Genomic DNA, 17,560 nt, shown 5'->3' with positions numbered 1-17,560 from the left:
CTACCTGACTGCAGCGGAATCCTTTTTCCTCTTTAAATGGAGAAAATGTCAAATATTAAATACACATTATTAAGACTATTTCTGATTATTTCAAAATGTATGCAGTCTGGATTTGAAGAAGAATCTGATTTAATGACCATTAAGACTTAATGCTCAAAATGGAAACTATGAAGGCCTGATGAAGAATTAATAGTGAAAATAGGAAATAAATCGAGACTTGCACTTAAGTTCTGCAGGACTCCTCCTTCACTAAATAGATAAAGATCGGCAGGAGAATTCACTTCGTATGAAGTGATCAAGTACTGGTAACTCTCTCCTGGTAGACAGTCAAGTGATAGAATAATTTTTCCCCTGTGGATAAAATTAGGTAAAACCCAAGTAAATCTGTAAAAAGAAAAGTTTTAGTATTCTTTCTGGTAAAATCTCTAGATAATCATATCCATTATTTTCTTTGGCAATTGCACTTTTCAGGAAACTTAAATTATTTTAAAGTGTAGAAATTCTCAGCTGCAACTCTCCTGGTTATTACATTCACTATAATTATAACAGCATTTGCTCACTAGATTCTGTCAGATACAATACATATACTTTGAAATTTACTAATTTGATCTCAACTTCTTCCAGAAAAGGATTTGCAGTATCAGACAATTTACATACATTATTTCAGTTCATTCATTCTCACAAAAAGGTTCTATCGTCTCTTAAATTGGAAAAACTGAGGTGCAGAATGGTTTGATAACTCACTCAAAGCTACTGCAGGTGGCATAGACAGCATCTGAACCCAGGTCAGTCTCATTTCAACCATGAATTCCATGAACTCCTTTTTCTTTTTCTGGAGAGGTTTTTGCTATAGGGTGCGTGCACTTGCCAGAAAGAGACACACAGACAGAAAGCAAGAAATCACCCCCCAGGGGGGATGGCCATGCCGCAATCCCTTCTCCTCCAATCTCCTCTCCGGATCTTGGGCACGCACGCACACGCGCCCAGCATGGGTTTGAGCCAACAAGTCCGGGACGCAAACCACCATCGAGTACATGGGAGTACAGCAACGTAGTCATTACGTCATCTGCTGGTCCCCATGAACTCCTTTTTCAACTGTTGTCTAACATTTATCATCTTACACCTTTTGAAAATTTATAACCTACTTTGATCAGATGACAAGTGGTGTAGTATTTTTCAGGCCATGGTAAAACTAGTTACTAGGGCCAGTGTTCTTGATTTATGTGTATAAGTGCAATATTCACCCTCTTAATAAAACTTTATCAAAACAAAATGCTTTTGAACAAAATATCTTTAAGACACATATAAAACACAGATTTTTGGTCTTTTTTGACTTAAAAATCACCCATATACAAAACATACAGCAGCTGGGAACTAGTAGTTAGCGTAATGACTGTGTCGCTGGACTCCCACAAGGAGAAGGGATTGCGGCGTGACCATACCCCCTGGGGGGTGATTTCTCGCTTTCTGTCTCTATGTCTCTTTCTGTCTACCTGGCGAGTGCACGTGCCCTATAGCAAAAACCTCTCCAAAAAAAAAAAAAATTTACTATATTGATCACCCATATACAAAACATACAGCAGCTGGGAACTAGTAGTTAGCGTAATGACTGTGTCGCTGGACTCCCACAAGGAGAAGGGATTGCGGCGTGACCATACCCCCTGGGGGGTGATTTCTCGCTTTCTGTCTCTATGTCTCTTTCTGTCTACCTGGCGAGTGCACGTGCCCTAGCAAAAACCCCTCCCAAAAAAAAAAAAAAAATTTACTATATTGACTTTCCATCACCTAATTTTGAAGCCACTGGTTGACTACTTTCATCCTCATGAGAAGCCTGGACTGCTGTAACCACTGAACTATATTCCCACCCTTTATTAAATCAGGTAAGCCAGCCAACAACAAATATAACAAAATCTTTTCTTCTATGATACCTCATTTCCTCCTTTGCTTTCATTCTTTGTAAGTGTCTATCTTTTCAAAAATACACAAAATCCTTTTGCTTCAACAAATTGTGTTCCCAATACTTAAGCAATTTTTATTTCAATACTTAGAAAAGTTCTTGTTTTGATCTGTTCCTGTAATTATCACCTGATACTACATTTCCATAATCCCATGTGTAATCTATATTCTATAGACCACAAAAAAACAGGTAGGTAACAGTCACAATACAAATCACATACATTCTTTCCTACTCTACAGAAAAACCCACCTAAATCTCTTTGTTAAACAGTGCTGAGATTTCCTGAGGACGTATCTGAAAAGTACACCACAATGGGTCTTCCACACGGCCAGGCAAGATCCGGTATTTACCTCCTAATCTCCCCTATCTTCTAATGGTCTCCAGCTACTACTGATACCAAAAGGAACACATTTACTGTTCAGATACCCACAAAATACACCACTGCAGCTTACAATTCCCACTAATGCATAAGCCACGGCTGACAACAGCTAAAATCAAGGGCACTGATACCCACTGTGCTCCTACCAATGCCCACTGTTGATGCCTTATCCAACAGCTGAAAACTGAAAACAAAGACCATATTTTTATTACTCTCCCAAAGTCCCCCTTTCATGAAACAATTCACTTTAGCTTTTCTTCTCTTTTATTACAACTTTGTTGTTCTAAGTCACCAACAAAAGGTCTCAAGAAGAGACTAAATGATACATGGCATCATCCTCAGAACTGCCTCCTATATCTCTCTCTCTCCACACCACTACTCACTTCCAAACCACAGCTGTGCATCTCGACTTTAAGATAGTCAGATGCACTTAGTCAGTCTCTCATGTAAATAAATTCTTGGCACCCCAGTCTGCCATGTACCACTTACATTAGGTAATGTAATGATGAACCAGGTGGAGCCAGCAGGTGGCATGGTGATTAAGGGCCCTGGACACCCACATGGCCGACTGCAGTTTGAGTCCCAGACCTAGTGGCTTGCTTTCTCACTCTTTCTCTTTCTCTCTCTGTTTTTCTCTCACACACTCTGTGCCTCTCTGGTCAAATAAAAAATAAATACAGTTAAATAATTCTTAAAAAAAAAAAGATGAACCAAGTTAATGTCTTATATTCAAAAATCCTGTAATACTATAGGGAAGCAGAATCTCTCACAAGGATGGTGGTATTATAAGTTTGAACAACTATAACAGATCAATATTCTCTAACTTAGCAATTTCACTTCTAAAAAGTTATTCTGTAGATACTTAAAAATATATATTTTAAAAAGTATGTAAAGGGTTATTCACTGATAGAACTGTTTATAATAAAAAAACTGGAAACAAGATGAATGACGTCCATCAGTGGAGGACAACTGTAGTATATCCACACAACAATGGCATTGCTTAAAAAAAAAATGAGGAAACTCTACATTGGGATACAGAAATTAATTTTATTAATTTTATTATATTATAATAATATATTAATTTTATTAAAGGTACAAAAACTATATCATACTCTTTGTACACAATAAAGGGAGGCATTAAAAAGTCAGTGTACTGCTTATGTATGCATAGATGATCTCTGGAAGGATTTTTCACAAAGTGGTAACACTGGGTATGTCCAGGAAGAGGCGATGGTTCGCTATAAGACAGCCATGGAAGGGAATCTTCTCTCTGTACACTCTTATACCTGTTGAATGCTTAAATAATATTTTTAATAAAAAAATATAAATTTTAAGATACTGTTTTATGTTTATTTAAAACAGTCTGTGTTATAAAAGGCATGTCTTCCTATAAAATAATCCGTCATGGATGCCAACAACTGAAGCTGTAGCCTAGAAGTCACTAAGGGAAAGCAACTTCTGCAAAGCTCTTGGGTAAGTTTAGTACATGTTAACTATAGGTGCATGTGTTTCAGCTCAACAGATGGAAGAGAGGAAGTGTAGAGTGGTTCCTGAACAACTGAGGTATGCATTTGCAGACTGAATATTCATGGTGTCTACCATTCCCAAGTGACACCAGAAGTGCCTATGACATTGGCAATTTGTCATTCTGCATGTTAAGTTTCTGAATCACACACACCGTAAAGCTGAGGGGCATGGGTAAGTTGGTTAGCCCAGCCAAAGTCCAAGTGTCCTCTTAGTCACTGTGCTTAGCCTTACTGCTATGAACACTGTAAACAAAGTGATACAAGCTCTGTTTCTTTTTAAAACAGAAACAAAATTAACTGCTAGTTGAGTCTAGTACTGACGACATGATGAGGGGAATATGGAAATGTTTATGAAAGCCATGGGCCCTAGCCACAAAATTGAAGTTTCAGATAAATTAAAGACTGAAATGTCAAATGCAAAGATGACTCAGACTCATCGTGTGAACAAAACTACCAAATGCTCCAAAAAGAAATAAGTAGAAAAGATGTGTGAACTTGGTTCAATAAGTGTTCCCATCAGCACAAAAACTGCTCAAGGGGGATAAACTGTTCAGGGCCTAGCAAGAACATTTCAATTTTCAATTATACTTTAGTTAAGTTTTACAGAAGGAAATATGTGCAAATAAGGAATTTTTCAAGTTGAGACTGGCAAGGAGCTCACAATGTCAAGAATCTCATTTTGACTAGAAATAAGCAATTTACGTGTGCTCCATAAGCCTTCTTTCACTTGACTCCTTTGCTCTTATCTGCCATGAGTGGATAAAGCAGAGGCTCAGAGTGAGAAGCACAGGCTCCTTGGGAGCTGAACACCTACAGCATACAAGGTGAACAGCCAGACTGAGGATGACATGAAGATAACATCCCCTGAAAGATAAGCAACTCAAATGAGGATGCTCGGCCCAAAGCCCAAGAGTGGGTCTTGCTTAGCACTCAATAGTCTGGACCTACAGATGAAGGGAGAAATAAGGATGAGTAAAACAGGGTACCACCTATGGCCTGGCCATTCCTGCTCAAACTGTTGTTCTCCAGATATTCCATGTAAAAAAAACGGCTAGTTAATATTCATTAAGACCAGTTAAATAGTTGTAATCATTTCAGTTGTTTTTTTATTTTTGGAGTTGCATTTGATAGCTTCATAGTAAGGTGGATTTTTTTCAAAAAGCACTGTAATCACCTTATTAAGGCAGCATATAAAACTGCTTTGCGTCTCCCATCTCCACCCGCTCTGCTTGCCATCCTCTCAGTGGCACAAAACAAATACTTCATGGATTAGCCTAAACACCTGCCATACTTCTACAAGTTCTTCTGTCCACCCCTCACCATCCCCAAACTACTTCCTTCTTTTATTCCTGTTCATTTCACTTTACAAAGTTTGACAACTACCTAAAGGGTGACTTCAAACAAATTAGTCTTATAAAGTCTCAGTTATCCCATATGTAAAACTAGAGAATACCAGAACGTTTCTTCCTTGGGTAATAGTGACAATTAGATGAGAGAGGCCAACAAATACCTTAGCATAATGCCCATCACATAGTAATCAGTCAATAAGATGCTACCGTCTTAATATTACTATCTGTCTTAACAATTATTGAAATTCGTGAGAGCCGTTCACAGGCCTTAAGAACATTTAGGCAGTGGCTTTTTCCCCCCAATTTGTTTCAATAGGTAGTAGGCCACCTGCGTTCAAACCCATATCACAAGATGTCAAGTTCATTACATAAAAAGAAGATACCTTATATTTTTAAATTTTAATAATAGTTTTATGTATTATTATCCACATATTTACATAGCTCCAAAAAAGACTGCTAAGTTTTGTTTTGTTTTGAAATTATGATTCCTGGTTTACAAATAAGCACTATACATCTTTGTGGATTAGTCTGGCTTTTCAAAGCATGCACACAGTATAATAAATGAACTAAGGATACAGGCACATTGTCTTCAACACTGAACATTACATAATGCTATAAACATTCAATAATAGTTCTACTAGTTTGAGGGGGTTGGTTTTTTGTTTTTTCAAGTATGTACTAGGTTGCCTGTGACATGTTTACTCAGCTGTGTGCCAGTTTTTTAAAGCAGTGTCTCTGAACTAATAGAAAAAGACTTGCTATATTGGGAGGGTAATGAATCTGGACTCCAGACACTCTTTTCAGAAGGTACCCCAACCCTGGAGAAACCTCACAAATGGTCATGCAACCACCCTTCTGGTATGACCGCAGTTACAAGAGGCTAGCTTAAAGGCTAAGACAACATTTGCCAATGTTACCTTCCCCAAACACAATTTTAAGAGGTCATTTATTCATGTGTCATGATAAAAGGTCTGGGTGGGAAGACATGTGTAATCAATCCCCCGGTGGTCTCTGGGAGATATACTGTGCACCTCGGGAGCAGGGAAGCCATCTGTGGAGCACCATCTCAGCCAGGTTTCCCATGGTCACTCAGCCTTGTGACCACTATCACAACACACTGAGTTTCATTGAAACCCCTCCTTTTGGAAAATAAAGTCAGAATATGACATGAAAATCAGGTAGTATTTTACAGGATAGAGTTTACTCATCTTCAAGTTAGATTCTACTCGGAATGCCTCCTTTTGTCCTAGCTCCCAGCCTGCATTCAGTTGTTCTAACAGAGTGGCCTCATGCTAACTCAACGCTCTACAATGCTGAAACTAAAAGGGAAGGTCCTGGGATTGTGCCCCATGGTCTCCCTGTATAGACCAGGTGTGTATGTGCATGCCCATGATCTATGCGGACTGCAGCTGAGGATGGATCATGGAGTGAAGACTCTGCTACAAGTGCTTGTCTCTTTCTCTCTATATATATAGAAATAAATAAACTTCAAAAACAAAAACAAGGGAATGCCCTCAAGACCTATTGTTCTTTAAGTCCAGAAACCAAGAAAGTGATACTGACAAAGATCTGGGCCCTCTGCCTCCTAAGGCTTCCCTATAGTTTTCTGATTTATTTCCTGGTGACCTCCTTTGTCCTTCATGACACTACACAGGTACACGGCCTTTTATGGGACAACTCATATATCCACGTATGCAAGGTCACATGAGGTAATCTACATGCCATTAAGCTTAACACTAACTAATGGGATATGCACATACTGAAACAGGAAGACTTCTTCAAATGCTTTAACATTCCTTTTAAGTTTTGTTTTACTTTTTTTTTTTTTTTGCATTTTTTGTGGGTTTGTTTTGTTTTGTTTTGTTTTTGCTATAGGGCATATGCACTCACCAGAAAGAGACTAGGGTAGAGAGGAGGCAAGAAATCACCCAGAGAGGAGATGGCCATTCCACAATCCTTTCTCCTCCATTCTCCTCTTGGGATTTCAGGCATGTACATACACGCACCCACTGTGTTTGAACAGTACAGTCAGCCATGTAGGATCCAGCCACCTTAACCACTACACCACTGGCTGGCCCTTTTTCTGTTTTGTCTTATTTTTGATGTTATTGTTGTTATTCTGCAGAAAAGGTTGTTTTGTTTTGTTTTGTTTTGTTTTTCCATGGGCAGAGAGTGCATGAACTCACTAGAGAGAGCAAGAGACTGCATACATAGTCACACCCCATGGGATATGGTCACATCACAATCCTTTTCCAATTCTCCATCCCATTGGGATTACAGGTGCGTGCATGTACACATTTTCCTTGCATGTTTTCCAAGCTGATGGGGTCAGGGTCCGAACCACAGTTGGTTGTGTAGGATCTAGCTTCCTTAATCACTCTGCAACAGGGCCAACACTGCTTTGACATTTTAAAGGTTGTCAACAACACCAGCCTTTTGACCATGACAACCACCTTTTAAGATTGATAAGAATTATTATCCTCATTTTACAGATGAGAAAACTGAGGCTACCAGCTAAGAAATATATCTTACTTCCTAAGACAGTCAACATACAAGATAATTTAATATAATGGTGAAAAGTAAAAGCTTTGGAGCCAGAGTGTCTAGGTATAAATATTAGCTTCATAATTTGCTAGCTTGTATAACCATAGGCAGGTACGTAACTGCTCCAGAGCCTTAGCTCCTTCATCCATAAAATGGAATAGGAGTACTGACTTCATAGAGATGTAAGGACTTTTTAAACAGTTAGGCATGCTAGAGTGCTTTGCACATAGTGGACACAGGACAAGCTGCTCTCCAGTGTCACATCCTTCTGAGCACCAGTTTACCAGATGTCTGATGTATTGCAGGGCAGAGGAATAACTGCATGGGCCTATACTGCCACCTCACAAGGCCCTACTTAATTGCAGAGATGACACAGAAAAGGAAGTAGATAAAAACAGGGGTTAAGACTGAGATTTCATGGACAAGCAGATTTCAAAGTGAATTTGGAAGACTGACATAAGGTCAATGGCTACTAGTTTCATCAAGATCTTACAAGAAAAAGAATATTTTATCAACAAATAAACAGAAAAGGGACATACTTTCTGAAAAACTACTCAAGACAAGATCACTGGCAACCTTCCTGTGATATTTTTGCTGAGAAGGCATAAAAATATTCTCACATATGAACTGTGGTTCCAATACTTGCTTTCAAAAGGGCTGGTAGAGAGGCAAAGCATTGAGAGATTTAACAAGATTTTTGCTGAGAAGGCATAAAAATATTCTCACATATGAACTGTGGTTCCAGGACTTGCTTTCAAAAGGGCTGATAGAGAGGCAAAGCATTGAGAGATTTAACAAGAGGCCACTGGTAGGAAAATGAGAAACGAAAGTCCATACTCTCCTTAAAGGGGGCCAGAATGACCAGAGCAAGAGCCTGTCTCTGTGCAGCACTGCAATATGCACAGGCAGGTAAGATACCAGGAGTAGAGCGCTGGGCAGAGAGAATCTATACCTTGATTATAGTACTACCTTATGCAACCATTTACTTAACAGGAGGTTTTGAAGAGGGAAGACATTGATTTACTCATTTCTTTATCCCTTGTGAATACTCAATGTAGGTATTAATAAACTTTATCAAATGAATGAATAAAGAGAATGGGAAAAATGCAAGACATTGGAGGGAGGGAAACATTAGAGAGGAAATCAGAGAAAGGTCTTCATTGGTTCATCCATCCCATACTCTAGTGGAAATTCTAACTAGGTGACTAAGTACTTATTTACCTCTTTGGCAGAGGCATAACATTATTGCTCCAAGAAATTCTCCTTATTTAAGTGTCAGGGGAGAACACACCAAAAGAAGTTAAATTCAAACCTCTTAAACAGGCTTATTCAATAAGGATGAGAGAAAAATCTAAACTCACACTTGAAGCATCTCTCAACAAACACATATTGCTACAAAGAAAAATTTTCCTTTCAAATCAAGCATGACAGATACCAGCTTTGATATTCTATTCACCCGGCCTGATAAGAACTCTGAATCACACACATATTAGAATTGAGATCTGTTGTGGAGAGATGTGAAATTTTGCCCAAAGGGCTCAAGTTCATAGATTTTTAGGTAGGCAAAACTCTAGATCACTTCAATGTGAGAAGTGAAATGTCAGGACCATCGAAAATAAATTCTTAAGACTCTGGGTCTACTGTTCTTACCTATCCTTGCATAGTTGAACCTCAGCGTCAACTAATCCTTGCTGCCTTTAAATGAAATCCATTATTAGTAAAGGTTCCAACTTACTGATATTTACTCAATAATACTCCCGCTTTATCTACTGGTCATATTTTAATGAAAGTTCTTGGACTTAGAACGTAGCAATGGTGTCCCTGATTTGCTACCTTTTCTACCATAGAGATTATACACAAAGGAGTAATCACCCTAGGCAACCTTTACAAAATCTCAACTTCCTGCCCTTCTGTCTGTCAGCATAAGAAGGATGAATTATTTGAGATTCTGTGGCCTAACCTACTTACTTCCTCTAATAGAGGAACAGAAAATGAAAAATGCCTTTCAAGAAAAAAAAAATGTACACTGAAAGTGAAATCACAAACTGCCATTAACGAACCTATGATATATTAACTATACGCTCATCAAATGCTTCTATTTGAAGTGTCTGGTCAATGAATATGACACACCTCAATGTGAGGCAAAGTTATCTTTACAAGTGCTATCACTGACACTAACATTCAATATTAGAAAGATACCAACAGAAATTTTATACCCATTAAAGGGATTCAAGAGCTATAAAGAAAAAAAATGCAAGAACCTGTTTAACACAGATATTTCTGTGCTTATACTAAATATGCATGAATTTAAAAAGAAAAACAAAGTAATATCTTGGTTTTTTTTTTTTTAACTTTACTTCATAATTTTTAAATTATAAAAGTAGTATCCCTTTTTTCTGCTTCATATTTTGATAGAACATAGAGCTAAAAATTAAAAGATTTACACTTGATTTCTTTGCATGTAAATAATTAGATTTGACCAGATTTTATTTCTCTCACAGAAGTCATGTTCAAAGACTTATCTTGATAGCCATTAGTAGCCAACCTCCTTATCAACAGATTGAAAAGCTAAGCCTTAAGTCCGCCCAATAAGATGACAAACCAATAGGCTGAATTATTCAAATCATTTAACAAGCAGACAAAAGTGACCACTTAGGAGTTTCAGTTCACTCTTTAGGGTAAAATAGTGTAACAAATGGTGAAAAATAACTGACGATAGTACTTGAACAGTCTTCCTCAACATCTTCTAATAACTGAACTAGTTTAATTCCATAAAACTATATGTAGCAGAAAGGTATGATCCAACCTTGAAAAGGCCTAGCATGTAGTAGGTACTCAAAAAATATTGTACTGAATAACAGAGCTTCGACAAAGGAGAATCATCACATTAAACTATAATCAATGCATGTGATGGCATCCCTCTACATCAGATTGAAGATCTGCTTAATGTACCACAACTCCTCTAATATTGAGTATCATTCCCACTGGACATGAGTCAAGAGACTCTCCACCTCATTTAGCAAACATGGGGCATATTTTTTGGTTAAAGAGTATAACACCAGTAATTATAGTACTGTGGTTCAGTATTTTCTTAGTCACATTCCCTATTTTCATTTTTTGCTTTCATTCTAGGGCACTACATCCCTCCCCTACTCCTCTCCCAGGTTCTCCCTAACATTCTCTCTATTTCTTATTTTAATTTTCTTCTTTCTCTTACAATCCTGGCTTCTGACTAAATTCCATCACCTTTTCTGCCCACTTTGTTAAATGTAGGTCCCACTCTTTTTATTAATTGATTGCTGTATATACATACACACACACACATATAAATATATATATACACATATATACACATATGTACATATATTTTATATATACGTATACACACACACATTTATTTTTATATCTAATCCTACTGTATTAGAGCTCTTGCCACAAAAATAAGATGAAATATTTTATATGAGCCCAGAAACTCCCACTAATCTGAGTAATGTCTTATTAACAGTTTATAACCATTTCAAGACCATAGGCTAATCCAATGTGTTCTTTTCAATATAACTCAATAGTGTAATTGGTCTTTTCCTAATTCTTGGCTCAAAATAAAAAAAGTAAAAAGATGGAGTTTTTCTTACCATCAATTTTTCTTATCCCTGCTCATTGTTGTTCATCTTGTAAATAATGTGTAAGAGCAAATATATTATCCTAGAAATGTGTTTTCTTTTATATATTTTAGGAATTACTATCTTGAAAATCAGCATCTTAAGATATAACAAAACAAACACAAGTCAGTATAATTTTCCCTTGTTCCTCCTTTGTCAAACTGCATGATACAAAGTTAGACTATGTTAGAAACTTTGTGCACTAGTTTGGTCTAAAAGAGAAATAATAATACCAAATGCTCAAGATTAGTTAAAGTTCTAGAGAATACTCAGTGCCTAGAACAGTATCTGGGCATCCAGAAGGCACTCAGTAAGTCATTCGGTCATCACTGAATAAATAAATGAATATACTTAGTTTCAATGCTTGACATTCAGAAGAAGGAACCTGACATGCAACCAAATCTAATATATTAACATTTCACAGTATTTTGCAAAGGGCACCCTATCTGTCAGATCCCTATCACAGGAGCATGTCCAACACCACATCCAGAAGTTCCACCACAGTACCTCTGGTACTGATCTCTGCCATTAACTCCCACTTAACCACAATTCTGTTTACTCCGTTATCATTAGTTTATATTGGTTATAGTGGTTATCTCCCAAGCTAGATTATGAGTATATTAAGGTCACAGATTGATGCTTTATTTCTTTGTAGGGCCAACATGTTCATTTATTCAACCCCATTCTAAGTGTTGACTATGAGAAGTACTCCCCAATAGCAAACACAAAATGTTCTATCGACAGAACATAAAACACTGGGTGATAGTGTATATGGGAGAACAAATAATAATAAGAAGGCATTTCACTATTACATATAATACACATTAATTCTTACAATCACCATCCAAATCATTAATTCCAAATCCACTTCCTTAGAAGAAACTGGAGCGTCTCAGAAAAAATTCCCTCATCCAAGTTCACCCAAATTTACTTAAGTTCCTCTCAAAAGTCCTTATTCTTTTTACTCTAACTATCCTGTCTCCTAACTGGAGATTTCCCAAAGGTCTTTTCCAATTTGGTTTTGTAAGTCAAATTCCATTGCATTCCAGCGATACCCTTTCCCAGTGTTTTCCTGCATCCACTTGCTGCATAGTTGCTTCGATCAATACAAACTAATTCACCATTTCCCACTATTAACTCATATCTACACATGTCAGCTAAATAATTTAATTAAACACAATAGAGATTGTTCTGATTGGCTTCTGAAGCCCTTTATAAAATATATCTTTTATGGATCCCCTGAACTTCAAAATGTCATATATAAATATAACATACACGTAAAAAGTTTTCTCTACATACATAATCTTTACTGACAGCATAATAACCCCAAATTCTCAGGAGGAATGTGTCCCTCAATAGTAGCAAGTAAAGACATGGATAGGACAGATTTTCCCCAGAAAGTCACCTTATGAACACACTGATCAGAAAGGAAAGAATCAGCCCATATCCATCACTCTCACTAAGCACACAATTCAGGCCCTCCCTGACAGTGGGTGAAGAGCTTCTTACTCATATCTTCAGTCTAAGAATTGAAAAGAAATATAATTCCTATAACTGTGCTATATGTGTACTACTGTGCACCATGTCCTGTATCAGCTAGCCCAGAAATCCGTGTATCTTGGCTCACTGGCTCCCAAAGATGCTAGAGCACCTGTTCTTTTCAGCTACCACAAAGTGCAACTGGTACTCTGTTATTAGCTGAACTCAGCATTGTGTCTACTCCTGGGATAAAGAACTAAGGAACTTCTCATGGGCAAAGACCTAGTCTTATAGTGTCTAACACTGTAAGAGCTCAACAGAAACTGCTAAAGAAACTAGTAGAAACATTGCTAGAGGGATGGCTCAGGTTTCTCATCTTTGGGACCTCAAGGGTACCCTCCTCCCACAGCACATAAAGTAACTTTTGTAAATTTCCCATGCAAGTAGCTGTATGGTCTTAATCCTCAGAATGTATTGGTTAAAATACATAATTCTAAGAAATAAACTGCCAAACAAACCAGTGGAAATTATGCAAAAGCTCAATCTCAAATTACTCAGGGACTAATTAAATAGCATATGGTATGTCTTCTTTCCTCTACTTGGGTTCTGGATTCTTAAAACAATGAATGGATAATCTACTAAAGAAGAGAGATAAATAATTCTTAAACTTGTTAGGGTTCATTTTTTTTCAGGATCATCTCATTGAAAATAATGACAAACAATAGGAATGAGTTTTTTTTTCTGATCTAGCTCTTCAGAGAGTTGACTATTGTTAGAATATAGTAGTGACAGGGCTTAGAAAACGGAAAGCTCCACATGGACCTTTCCCCCAAATCTACTCATTCACAGGACTTCCAGTCTGGCCCCATAGTTAGTTTAAATCATTACTACCCCAGTTACCTATTTTATCATCCTCAACTCCCAGCAGACCCATGCAACTAAAATACTAATTACAGTACATGAGTTCCCTTTACACTAACCCTTCTACTTTTATCACCCTTACCATTTCCACAATTAGGGATCATTCTAAATTTAAAGTTGTGTTTTTGTTTTGTTTTTCACTTATTTCTTCTACCTAATAAATGACCAGTTTGGGATATATAATTTTCAGGTTTTATATTCAATACCACGTTGAAATACTACCATTGGCCTCAAAGAGCCAATACTATAAAAAATAAACTACTTTCAGAGCTAGCAGGGTGTGAGGAGGGTAAAGTGGCTAGGCCCCACATGGCCAACTCTACAGTTCAAGTCCTGAAAATCACACTGCCATGTGTGTAAGCATACCCAAAATCCTGAGAGGAGACTGAAGAAGGGATGGCGGTGTGGTCATCTCTCCTGGGGGTGCTTTCTCACTTTCTTTCTCTCTTTCTCTCTGGTGAGCAGAGGTACCCTATAATAAAAACTTTAAAAAAACAAACAAACAAACAAACAAACAAAAAAACAAACTTTCTTCCTCCAGAAAAGAAATACCCCTGGAAATATTTTGAAAAGTCCATATAATATACAGATCAGATGCCAATCTAAAATTCTAGCTAGGAATTAAATCACTATGTTTTGCCCTACACAGCCCTACCTTCTGCCTTTCACAAAGCTTGGGTAAGGCAAAACGGTGATATGGCCAACACACATGTAAATACTTCCTTATAGTTCCTGAAATCTTATTTTTAGTATTTTAACAAAGAAAGCAAGTGACATTTCTATTTTTCAGATGGAAACTCTAGGCTAAAGGATAGAAGGTGACTTACACAGGTGAAGTATTTCGTGGCTAAACTCAGTCTTTTGATTCCTATTCTAGCATTCTATCAACTGCCACAAAGACTGCCAAACGTAGAAAAATCATCTCAGTCTTAGACTCAGCACGGCTAAACATAAAACTTTTCACCCTGGAAAACACATTTGACTCTGCTCGACTTTTCTGCCTACATAATGGACTCATAGTTGTTCTTGCCCCACCGTCTCCGCTGTATCCTCTACATAAACCACATCTATTTATTACACTATTCCACACAATCCAAAAGCAGAATATGACAATAAACTGTTAACTATCATTTTTATATTGGGAATTGTTTAGTTTGACTTCTAGACCACACCCAGCACAATAAGGACCATCAGTCTGCTCATAAAAGCAAAGGTTAACTTTGTTTTCTTTTGTTTTTGCCAAACAAGAATTAGTGATGCCATAAGTACTCAAGACAAAGAGGGCATGAAAACAAGGAGAATAGGAGAAAGAGATTAGAGGGAATAGTTTTTATTTTATTTTATTTTATTTTTATATATTAACAGAAGACAGCACTAGAATGGCACAAATGTATTTGGATGCTCTACCCCTGGGATCACTGCCCCCCTCACCTTAAACATTTAAATGCCCTCAAAGATCTCACTATAATTTTTATCTACAAAATTTTCCACTAGATGTCAAAAGACATTAGCAGTTCCAGAATCTTCCAAAGCACCCTATACCCACTGAACAGTTACAAAAATTTAGAATCATCTTGTTTTAGTTTTTCTACTTTTTTAATGCCTAAGAATGAAACAATTTACTTTCAGTAGAAAACAGGTGCTGAAATGCTAATTAGAATCTAGTAAGTAAGACAGGCTAAAGACTGTCCAGGACAATCTTCAATTCCACTCATGTTTCCTTCAAACCTTCAATCACTGTGTCAAAACATTTATGCATTCAAAATATAACAACTACAACAAAATGTTGTTGTTCCACCAGCCCTGTCCCACACACTCCTTCCTGATCTCAGAGCTTTAAACGTTTGCAAGTGTGTATCAAGCAACTTGTTTCAAGTGAATCTTACCTTGTGGTGGTGGAGAAAGAACTGTCTAGTAGTCTCCACAATGAGTCTCCAGCCCCACGACTCTAAGGGTCTACCATTGATTGAAAGAGAGGAAAGGTAAAATCAAAGCTCTGTCATCAAAAGGAAGCCTTCAAACCACAATCCACAATTAATAACATGTTGAATCAATGATTTATAAATAATTTCACACTATACCACTGTGTATATTAAAATAAACTAGTTCCAGGTGACGTGAAATGGATTTTAATCATGTATATCATTCCCATATTCTAAATTGCATCCAATAAGTTCTATTGCATTAGTGAAAGTTGCAGAGATCATTTGGTTCACCTTTAATTTGCCTGGCTGCTCCTATCTTTAAAGTTAGGTACTTCACAGAATGCACATTGGCAAAAGAATAGATACTATGTAAGCAGTTTTTGCCTCAACAGTTAAGTGTTTTAAATCACAAATTATACATAGTATTCAGAAATAATTTCTGACCCAGTGAAACAGTATTACATTCTTTAAGCTAAAAGAGCTACTAATTTTATGACTATAGCTAAGGAACTACTAGCTTTAAATTATATTTATCAGAGAATAAAAACACCAGCTTATATAAAAAAGGTAAATCTCAACCAAAGGTCTTTCTCCAAACTTTGAAGATATATTTCACTTTGTATTTTTATTAACAATCAAAATGAATTATCTGCTGTGACTTGTGATTAAAAATTGATCAAACGAATAGGCAACCATAAATGTAAAAACAAACAATTGTTTCTAAGCCAGGGAGTGATCAATGTCAAATTCCAGAATACAAGCAAAGTGTTTTTCCCATTTAACTAACGAGGGGTGGAAGTTACGAGGTCTTAATCCTCAGAATGCATTGCTCTGATTTCCCAAACTTTCTATTTCTGATCAGCATCCCTTTACACAACATCTGGCTGCTCGCTCAGGTCCTCTAATTACTTCCACGTCTGAACGGACTACGTAGCTACAAGTAAAGGCCAAACTTTGCTCTCGGCCTCCGAACTTAAAGATGCGTTTAACCACTAGAGGTCTCCCCTTGGCTAGTTTTGCACGTTCGCTATTTTGCTGCACTTGAAACTTTCCGGAGAAATGCTCTCTACTCGAGTCAGTGTTTTTCTAAAAACTTGCGCAAAAATCCACGCGACCGAGATAGCCAGTACAGAGACTGTTGAGCTCTCAAAGCCAATAAAGACATCACAAACAACGCACTAGGTAAATTAAAATGAAAATTCGATACACTCGCCCCAGCCGACGGATCCCCCCCATTCTTATTTCTCATCTCAGTTTCTCTTAACTTAGAGCAATTAAAAATCTATTTTTGTTTCTGTGCACTTTGAAAGATCTCGAATGCATTTCTCTGGCGGTGGTCCCGAGGTGTTAAATGAGCCGGCCAAGGGATGCAGGGAGGGGGGGAAGGGCCGTGCTCTAAGCGCCCAAGGAAGTTGCATAAGGAAAGACTCCGTTTTTCGGGTCCCCTCAAAAAAATCAGCGGGGAGGGGGAGGAAAAGGAAGCGGGGTGACGGCGGCAGGGGGACTGAGAAGGGAAGCCAGAGCGACGTTCACCTTCGACTCCCGCGGTAGGGTGGGGTAAGAGCTACGGTCCCCGCGACCCGGGAGAGAGGCTCGTCACCCCCACCTCTCTCGGAGCGCAGACGGACAAACAAGGCACCCCACCCTCCACCGGGAAGAAACCGCCCGCTTTTAAACTTTCTCTCACGGTCGCTCTGTGGGCCGCGCTTACACCAGAGCGGGGGTTGGGGGGATCGCGGGGCCTTTTTTCCCTTCAGAGGTAATTAAAGTTTTACCACCAGCCCCAAAGTTGCGCCCTCCCCCCGCCCGTGCCACCCCGTG

The 17,560-nt window shown here is 37.9% G+C and overlaps 1 protein-coding gene across 1 annotated transcript in view; it reads right to left on the bottom strand.

Annotated features, from left to right (window-relative positions):
- Positions 1–17,560, bottom strand: part of L3MBTL3 (L3MBTL histone methyl-lysine binding protein 3) — a 139,636-nt gene that overhangs the window by 120,463 nt on the left and 1,613 nt on the right. Inside the window, exon 2 of the mRNA XM_006144270.2 lies at positions 15,701–15,770. The gene's annotated coding sequence lies outside the window, so the exon portion shown is untranslated. The remainder of the gene's footprint in view (positions 1–15,700; positions 15,771–17,560) is intronic.

The sequence above is a fragment of the Tupaia chinensis genome, unplaced genomic scaffold (genome assembly GCF_000334495.1).
Source record: "Tupaia chinensis unplaced genomic scaffold, TupChi_1.0 Scaffold000117_2, whole genome shotgun sequence".
Taxonomy (NCBI): Eukaryota; Metazoa; Chordata; class Mammalia; order Scandentia; family Tupaiidae; genus Tupaia; species Tupaia belangeri.
This window is presented reverse-complemented; position numbering and strand designations above follow the sequence as displayed.